The 8,087-nt window shown below is 36.6% G+C and overlaps 1 protein-coding gene across 1 annotated transcript in view; it reads left to right on the top strand.

Annotated features, from left to right (window-relative positions):
• TENM1 (teneurin transmembrane protein 1) overlaps positions 1–8,087 on the top strand; it is a 556,664-nt gene that overhangs the window by 85,868 nt on the left and 462,709 nt on the right. The window lies entirely within an intron of this gene.

The raw sequence follows: 8,087 nt of genomic DNA, 5'->3' as shown, positions 1-8,087 counted from the left end.
TGTATTTGCGTGTTCTCTCGGCTTTCTTCACATGGCTTCACCATGCTTAGTTTACTCTTATCTCAGTGGTCACTTCTTCTCTCTCTGATGTGCTGATTCTTCCTCTTCTTTCTGACCTTTCAATGTTGGAGAAATCCCAGTGTACAGTCTTTGTCCTAGAACCTTCATTTACGCTCACTCACTCAGCGATCACATACAGTCTTGAGGTTTAAAGTTCCAAATTTATATCTCGGCCAAGACTGGTCTTCTAACATCCAACTTCAACTACCTACTTGATAATTTCACATGGATATCTAATGAGTATCTTAGATCTCACGGGTCCAGAAGTGACTTCCTGATCTTCCCTCTACCCGAGACTTGCTGACTTGCAGACTCACCCGTTTCAGTTGATGGAAACTCCATTCTGCTGCTTGCTTAGGCCAAAAACCTTGGAGTCGTCCTGAGAGCTCTCTTGCTTTCATACCTTATACCCCCTCTATCAACACTGTTCCTTTACTACCAACTCCAGTGCTACCTACCACCTTTGTCCAAGCCACCATCATCTGTCCCCTGGGCTAATTCAGCAGCTTCCAACAGTTCTGTCTGCTTCACAGAGTGGTCATTTTAAAATGTAAGTCAACTGCGCTAAAAATATTGCAAGGGCTTCTCATTTCACGGAGTAAAGAGTAAAATGCCCTCCATGATCTAGCTTTCTCTCTGGCCTCTCCTCCTCCTGCATTTCCCCTTGTTAGCTGTGCTCTAGCCACACTGGTGTCTTTGTCAATCTTCAAAAAACAAACACCCCAAAACCCAACAAAAATAAAAATAAACAAAGAAAACCCTGTCAAAACACACATCTGCCTTAGGGACTTTGTTCTAGCTGATTTCTGTGCTTGGAACTGTCTTCCTCCATCTATCGTATATTTAACTCTCGTACCTTCTCAAACCTTGGTTCAGCTATTTCCTCCTCGTTTAAGCCTATGCAGACCCATATAATACTGCAACTTCCACCCCCAACTCCAAACTCCCAGTACCTTTTTACCTGCTTGACCTCTTCTTTCTTTTCATAGCATATATCTACTATATAATTCACTCATGTATGGTGATCATTGTTTATTCTCTGTTACCCTCATCAGAGTTTTAATTTCCACAAGGGCTGGGATCCTTCTCTGTTTTGTGCACTGAACTCTTTAAAGACCGTAGAATAGTTTTCAACACGTAGTAGGCATGCAAAAAATATTTTTGAATGAATAAATAAATATAGGTATGTAATTCTTGGTAAATACATTTTGGCAGTATACACAGGACTGAATAACCGTTTTTAATTGATTTGAACCATTATTTTTTTTTGCACAATTGATTTTTTAGGGCTTTGTTTATATGTGTGAACCAATTTGGTTTCTGAATGAGTTGGTCAATCAGCTCAATAAAGTCAGTAGTTTTAAAACTCCTGCATTGATAGTTGTATCAGTCAGACCTATTTTCTAGTTTCCTGGATTCATTTAGTTTCAGTTTGTGATGGCTGTACTGACTTTTCTAGGTAGAATATTTGGACGAATTTGTGCTTGGAAAAACAGCTGCAACTGATACGCCAAATCAATGCATGTGACATAACCACATTCAGTCACAATTACACTACAAGTCAAATGAGTATGGTAGGAAAACTTTATAGTCAGCATAGTTGGTTTTAAGACTAAGAAATAACAAATACCAATTGATTGAGTGTCCATAAATAAATAAAGTACATACATGTATCTTTCTGAGTGATTTATAAAAATAAGCAAGTCAATCAAAATTGTCAAATAAGTTGATTCATTTAAGGCATTGCCTAAATTGATATGTTGTCTGATTGAATTGCCTAGTAATTGCGGTAGAAACTATTGAACCTTTTGTTTATGAACACACAACCATATTTTAGCAAGTATTGCATCAATTGATTTTTTTTTAAACAGCATCCCAATTAGAATTGATCAATTGATCCAGTCAAAATAGTCAGGAAATGTGAGTCTATAGGACAGTCAAGTCTAATGTAAAACTAGGATAAGAAAGTATAAGATGTTAAAGTGGGATGTTACCAATCCCACATTATGTCAGAGTTTTGAAGAAATGTCTGTAAAAGTTGAAAAAAGAGTGGGAAATAAAAGTTCAAACATTTTAGCTTTGAAAGAGTCCTAATACTATCAACTCATGAATTTTTGACCAGTCCTCTCAGACTTACTGATGTCACAACAATGCCACAGCTGATATTGAGAGACCTCAGGAAGGTAAAACAAGACAGAGCAGCACAAACAACCACAGGGGCACCTTGGTGGCTCAGTTGGTTGAGCACCTGACTCTTGATTTCAAGTCAGGTCATCATCTCACAATTCGTGGGATTGACTGCAGTGAGCTCTGTGCTGACAGTGTGGAGCCTGCTTAGGATTCTCTCCCTTTCTCTCTACCCCCACCGACTCGTGTTCTCTCTCTCTCTCTCTCATTCTCTCTCAATAAATGAATAAGTAAATAAATAAAAATAAAATAACCACAAAAAGGAAAGAAAACAGATAGTAGTAGCTCCATGGATTAAGTACTTGAAAATTTTTTTTATTCACTTGAACATATGTGCAGAAATTATTTTAACCTTTGGTGGCTTTTGTGTTAGTGCCAGACCTATAAGACACCTTCTGTTGATTTGTATAGCTTGTATGGGGAGCAGTACAGATTTGGAAAGTAATCTTATCTTTTCCCTCAAGTAAAGTTTTGTCTGTAAGCTCTGTCATTTGTCCATCAAACTAAAACTGTCATTTTTCTCAGCTTCAGCCCTAAGAAGGATTATCAAGATGTTTCTGTTTTACTTCTCGTTTCTAAGCAGCTGCCTAGACTAGAGTCATTTGGAATTTTTTTGTTTTCACGTTCTCCTAAGAACCATAATTTTATAAAAAGAAATTAGCCCAAGGAAAATCTCAGCAGAAAAGTGGTTTTCTCTGATAATAGTTTGCCTCCAACGTAGATGCTGATCTTTACTCACAAGAAGTAGAGAGAATAATTTGGACATATTTTCTTGTACTTTATACCTTGGGCCTGGGAGACTTAAAATAAAGAAATATCTTGCTTTCTAAGAAGTTAGGTTTCAGTTGTTCCAGATTGAATTAGTGTAAATAAAATAGAAAGAAGAGCCCTAGCAAATCAATACTGCATTGGTAGTAAACTGGAAAATACTGACAAATTATCCTTTTAGGCCTTAGCGAGGTTTAATCTAAACATCGTTTTCTCCTGACAGTATGAGAGAGAAGAGGGTAATTTATTACCCAGTCCTGATATGGATGAGAAAAGACTGCTGCTTGTTCTTCACTGTTCTGGCTCTTTCCTTCTCCATGCTGGTTCGATGTTTGTTTTGCTCCAGAAAATCATTCTCCAATAACATGTTCATAGGTCTTGTAATTTGACTGGGTAGGGCTGCTGCTTTCTCCTGGTATAGCTGAGGACTTGCTAGCTTGTTTAAGAACGTAGATTTTTCACTGGTCTGCTTGAAACTCCAGTTTCTTTTGTTATACTCACGAAGCGTGTTCCTAAAGCACTGTATGCAAATCATTTCCTAGTTTTACCTGCTGAAGGTGATAAAGTCATCTTAGAAAATCTGGTCACATTATAATGCAAATATTTACCATTCCCCCGTTTATGATCTTCGGAACTGGGGATGTTTGCTTCTTGCATTTATTGAAGGTGGGCCCTGTTTCTAGTGCAATTAAAGCTTACCACCCATTAACAGGAAAGAGGAAATTTGTGGGATTTGAAGGAAAAAATATTTAGTGTTGTTTCTTTCTGATTTCTTACAGTGTTTAATTATTTCACCCTATAACTCTTACTCTATGTGATAGGTGTGAGGTACAAATATGCAAAATGTGTGGCAGAGAAATTAGGTCAGCAATTTGCTCGTCGTTTTCTGTTAAATAAATTAGTCGTGTTAAATGTCACATTTTCCAACATGGAGATGATAAAATAACATCTTAATTAACCCAAGAGGGATATGGACATAAGAAAACCAAGCACTTTCTCCAGGCAGGATCACTTCTCAAAGTCCTGCATTATGAACAATATTTAAATTGCTGGTTATATTTATCCCACGTATTTTGCAAAACTTAAAAGTCTTACAACACTAACATTATACCTCCCTGGTTATTCTGAGTGTAATAAAGACATGAGCCTCAAACTTTTTACACATTTTGGGGATTGTATACATATTTAAATAGTAGTAGCTGTTTTCTTACATACGTTTAATTACTCATGTAGACACCAGAAATATTTAAATTCCCAGGTGCCTCTAGCCAGAAGATTAAACAATTACGTTAGAAATCGTGAGCTCATTTATATAAGGAGGAATTTGAGTAAGAAACTCGGTTACATTTAGTTTTATTGGTTCAGAAGGGAAATAAATTTCTTCTGGAAAACATTCTCTGAAAGAGAAAAATGTATTAGGGATATATGATTGGACTATTAAATATAAATGTTGCAGTCTTCGTCTACTATAGACCAAGCCATTGTGACAAGATTTCCCCATATAATTAGCAGCATGCTGTATATGCCAGGGAGTTAAAAAGAGAAGACGATCAATTTGACGCCTTAAACATAATTAACTACAACGAATGAATTTGCTTTACTTCAGACATTGTGTGAAACATTACCATTTTGTGAGACTTTTAAGTTATTAAACATTTTAGAATTCCCTTTGGGAACATGGCGCCTGCTACAGGAGCGATTTGGGGAGGTGTGGGGAGAGAGATGATTCAAAATAAATGTGGTCACAGGCCTTCTATTTAGCAGTTTGCTTACTTAGACCTAATGGTGCTGATAAAAGTAATTCTGATGGCATTAGTAGCCTATCTTTATACTACTAGGCCAATTGACCAGAATAAGATCAATATTTTTTTCCAGTTGTCAGGATGGCCAGTCACCATGGGTTTGACTGGATCACAGTGTGCTTGATCCAATTCATTAGTTAAGATTACTGAAATAAACCACACTTAGAAAGACTCTAATGCAAGTTAGTGGGCAAGTGCCAAGAGGTGGAACAATTCTATAAGAGCAAGCTCATCAAATGATTTCTGCAAGTCATTATTTTTGTCCAGAATTGATTCAACAGATAAAGTCATTTGAAGGGTCTGGAAGATACAAGTAGGAAAAAAATGCTTTTTAAAATTTAAAGTGAAAACATTTGTTAACATTTATTCAAGTCTCTTTCAATACTAGAATTTAATTATTCAGTAAGCATTTGTCAAGCACCCACCATGTGGAAACGACTGGGGACCCAGAAGGGAATAATTAGACATTTTCCCCGATCTTGGGAAGTCCACTATCACTGGGCAGGGTTGGGGAGTAAACAAACAAATAATTATGGTATGATGTTGTAAGTTTTATAAGAAAGATATATGCAAAATACATGAAGTAAAAGCAAAAAGAATGAAATAACAAACCAGGGGAATCTGGGAATGCTTCACATAGAAGGTGATATTTGAAGTGTGAATACAAACTTAGCAGGCCGAAAAGAAAAGGAAGGACATTTCAGGCAGAGCAAACAGAATGTCCATGAACAAAGAGGCATTAAAGGGCATGGCATATTTTAGAAATGGCAAGAAATAGAATCTGGCTATGTGATAGCACGCTAACAGAGACAGATAAAAGATGATACATCAAGATAATTTGGGGCCAGTTTCCAAGAGCCTCATAAGCTATGCTGAAGAGTTTAGATATTTTTCTCGTGAAAACGTGGAGCCACCAGCTTAATTGTCAATGTCATAAGATTTGTACTTTAGAAATACAAGTCTTATGTCATTACAGAATAAGGATTGGAATTCATTCACTAATTCAACAATTTATTGAACACTTACTATTTGTTCAGCAAGTGGTGGAGATAAAAAGACCAATAAATCACAGGCCCTGCCTAGACAACTCAGACTGGTAGGAAAACAGATATGCAAACAATGAAAATTCAGTATAATATATCCTATATTATACTATGCCCCAAATACAATGAGAGCATAGAGGAAAGAATGTCTAAGTTATCCCGAGGAAGTCAGATAAAGCTCCATAGAGTGTGTGACAATGGAGTTAAGACTTAAAGTACTAAGTAGAGATTTGCCACATGGGCAGAGAAGAAAGACATTTGGCATAAGGAAAATCTGGAGGTAACTTACATTTTTTAAATGGCAGCGTAAATGCCCTTTCTCTTCTCTGAAATTACTCAAATACAACAAAGAGAATGGAAAGAAGAATAACTTTATGTCTAAACCACACGACTGAATAAATGCTGCCAAGTGCAGTAGTGATCAAGGAGTGTAGGAAGATATGTAGGCATGACTAGTTTTCAGACAAAGCAGAGCATACTTCCCCAAAGGAATCCGCTCACATTGTGAAATAAACCAACAGGCCTTTATTTAGAAAAAGGGGACTAGGATCCCCTATTGGTAGAAGCTTCCATGGGCCAAATAGAGTTCAGGTATTAACCAAGAAACACATATGTACATCACCTTTACAGTAGTCATTTTGAACAATGATAGAAGAGAGAGATTGAATTCTGAGGAGCCCTATGGCTTCCAATATTCACTGAGTGGAGATAAATAAAAGCTAAAATAACTCTGTGTCTTTGTCTCCTTCTCTGTCTCTCACACATGTCCAGAGGAGCTTCACTCTAAACCACGGAGAATTCCTGTTAGTCAGAAACAATGCATTCGGCTGTCCCCTACATAAATCTACTAATAGCTGGTCTAGGAAGAACTAACCTCACTCAGAGATGAGCAGCAATCCAAATGGAACCAGAACATATTCTATACAAAGGAACTACAAGAAAAATAAATAATAGGAAAAACAAATGGCAGATAAGCACCCACAAGAGAAATGTTGCCCCCAAGCAGAAAAAAGTATGTACAAAACCTATTGCCAACAAAAGACATAGTATATAAATCAGAGAGCTTAAAGGAGAGTGATAAAGTTATAATGAAACAACATAAAGGAATAAAATATGAAACAGAGCTAAGGAAAGTAAGAAAAGAGAAAATAATTAATCATGAAAATGAAGCAAATGTTGGAAGCAGCACAAAGAACAGATACTGCCCAAGATACAGTAAGACACATGAAGAACAGAACAAAGCAAGGCAAGGCAAATTAATGGGATAAACAAATGGCATTAAAGAAATAGGAAGAAAATAAAACCTATGTACGGTGGGCATAGGAGATCCAATCTAAGATTCTAAGTGGAAAGGTTATTCTTGAAAAAAGAGGAGCAAACAAAAGAAACAAAAAAAATATGCCAAGATATAATTCAAGAAACATTCTAGAAATTGAATAAGACTTGAATTTATAGGTTGAAAAGCATAACATCTCCCAGGAAAAGTGTTTGAAAGGTTGATCAACATTGAGCCACACCTTGGTAAAATGACTGGACCTTAAGAATCTGATGCACATCCAGGCAGAACAATTAAGTATGTAGAAGTCTGTCTTGAGACTTATTTACAATGACCTTCAGCACTAGAAGACCATGAATCAGTGCCTATAAAGTCTTCAGCATAAAAAATAGAACTCATTAAATGGGAGGCAAGCAAGGTACCTAGGGCACAGAATTTAAGGTAGCATTCAGTCTTGGGTGCCACCACTACACTTCCACAAAACAGTAAGTGCCTTTTTAAGTTCTGTGCCCTTCAGGAGCCTCGCTTGCCTCTCCCTATTACCAGCCCTGGATACTGGCCACAGAAGTATAGGATATTTTATAAATATAAATAAAGACAATATTTTATAAATGTATACCTCCAAAGATAACCATGAGTAGTAAAACTAAAAGCAGAGTACAAAACTTCCACGTTATCAGAAGAAACGTGCATACATAATATACACAACAGAAAAAATATACACCATATCAATTAAAAGAAAAGCCAAAAAACATAGAAAAAATAAAATATGATGTAACAAACCACAGAAAGCAGCCATATATAATTGTTAATAAGCAGAGACAAGTTTTCCTTAATATCTGTTTTACCCTCTTACTTAATAATGAACCCACAAATGTCAGCTGGTAATCGGCTGAATTTAAGATCATGAGATTGCTTGGGTGGGTCTAATCTAAGTGCGTGAGTCCTTTA

This window comes from Crocuta crocuta, unplaced genomic scaffold (genome assembly GCF_008692635.1).
Source record: "Crocuta crocuta isolate KB4526 unplaced genomic scaffold, BGI_CrCroc_1.0 scaffold482, whole genome shotgun sequence".
NCBI classification, from domain to species: Eukaryota; Metazoa; Chordata; class Mammalia; order Carnivora; family Hyaenidae; genus Crocuta; species Crocuta crocuta.
Note: the sequence above shows the minus strand (reverse complement) of the source record. Positions and strands in the feature narration are given on the sequence as shown.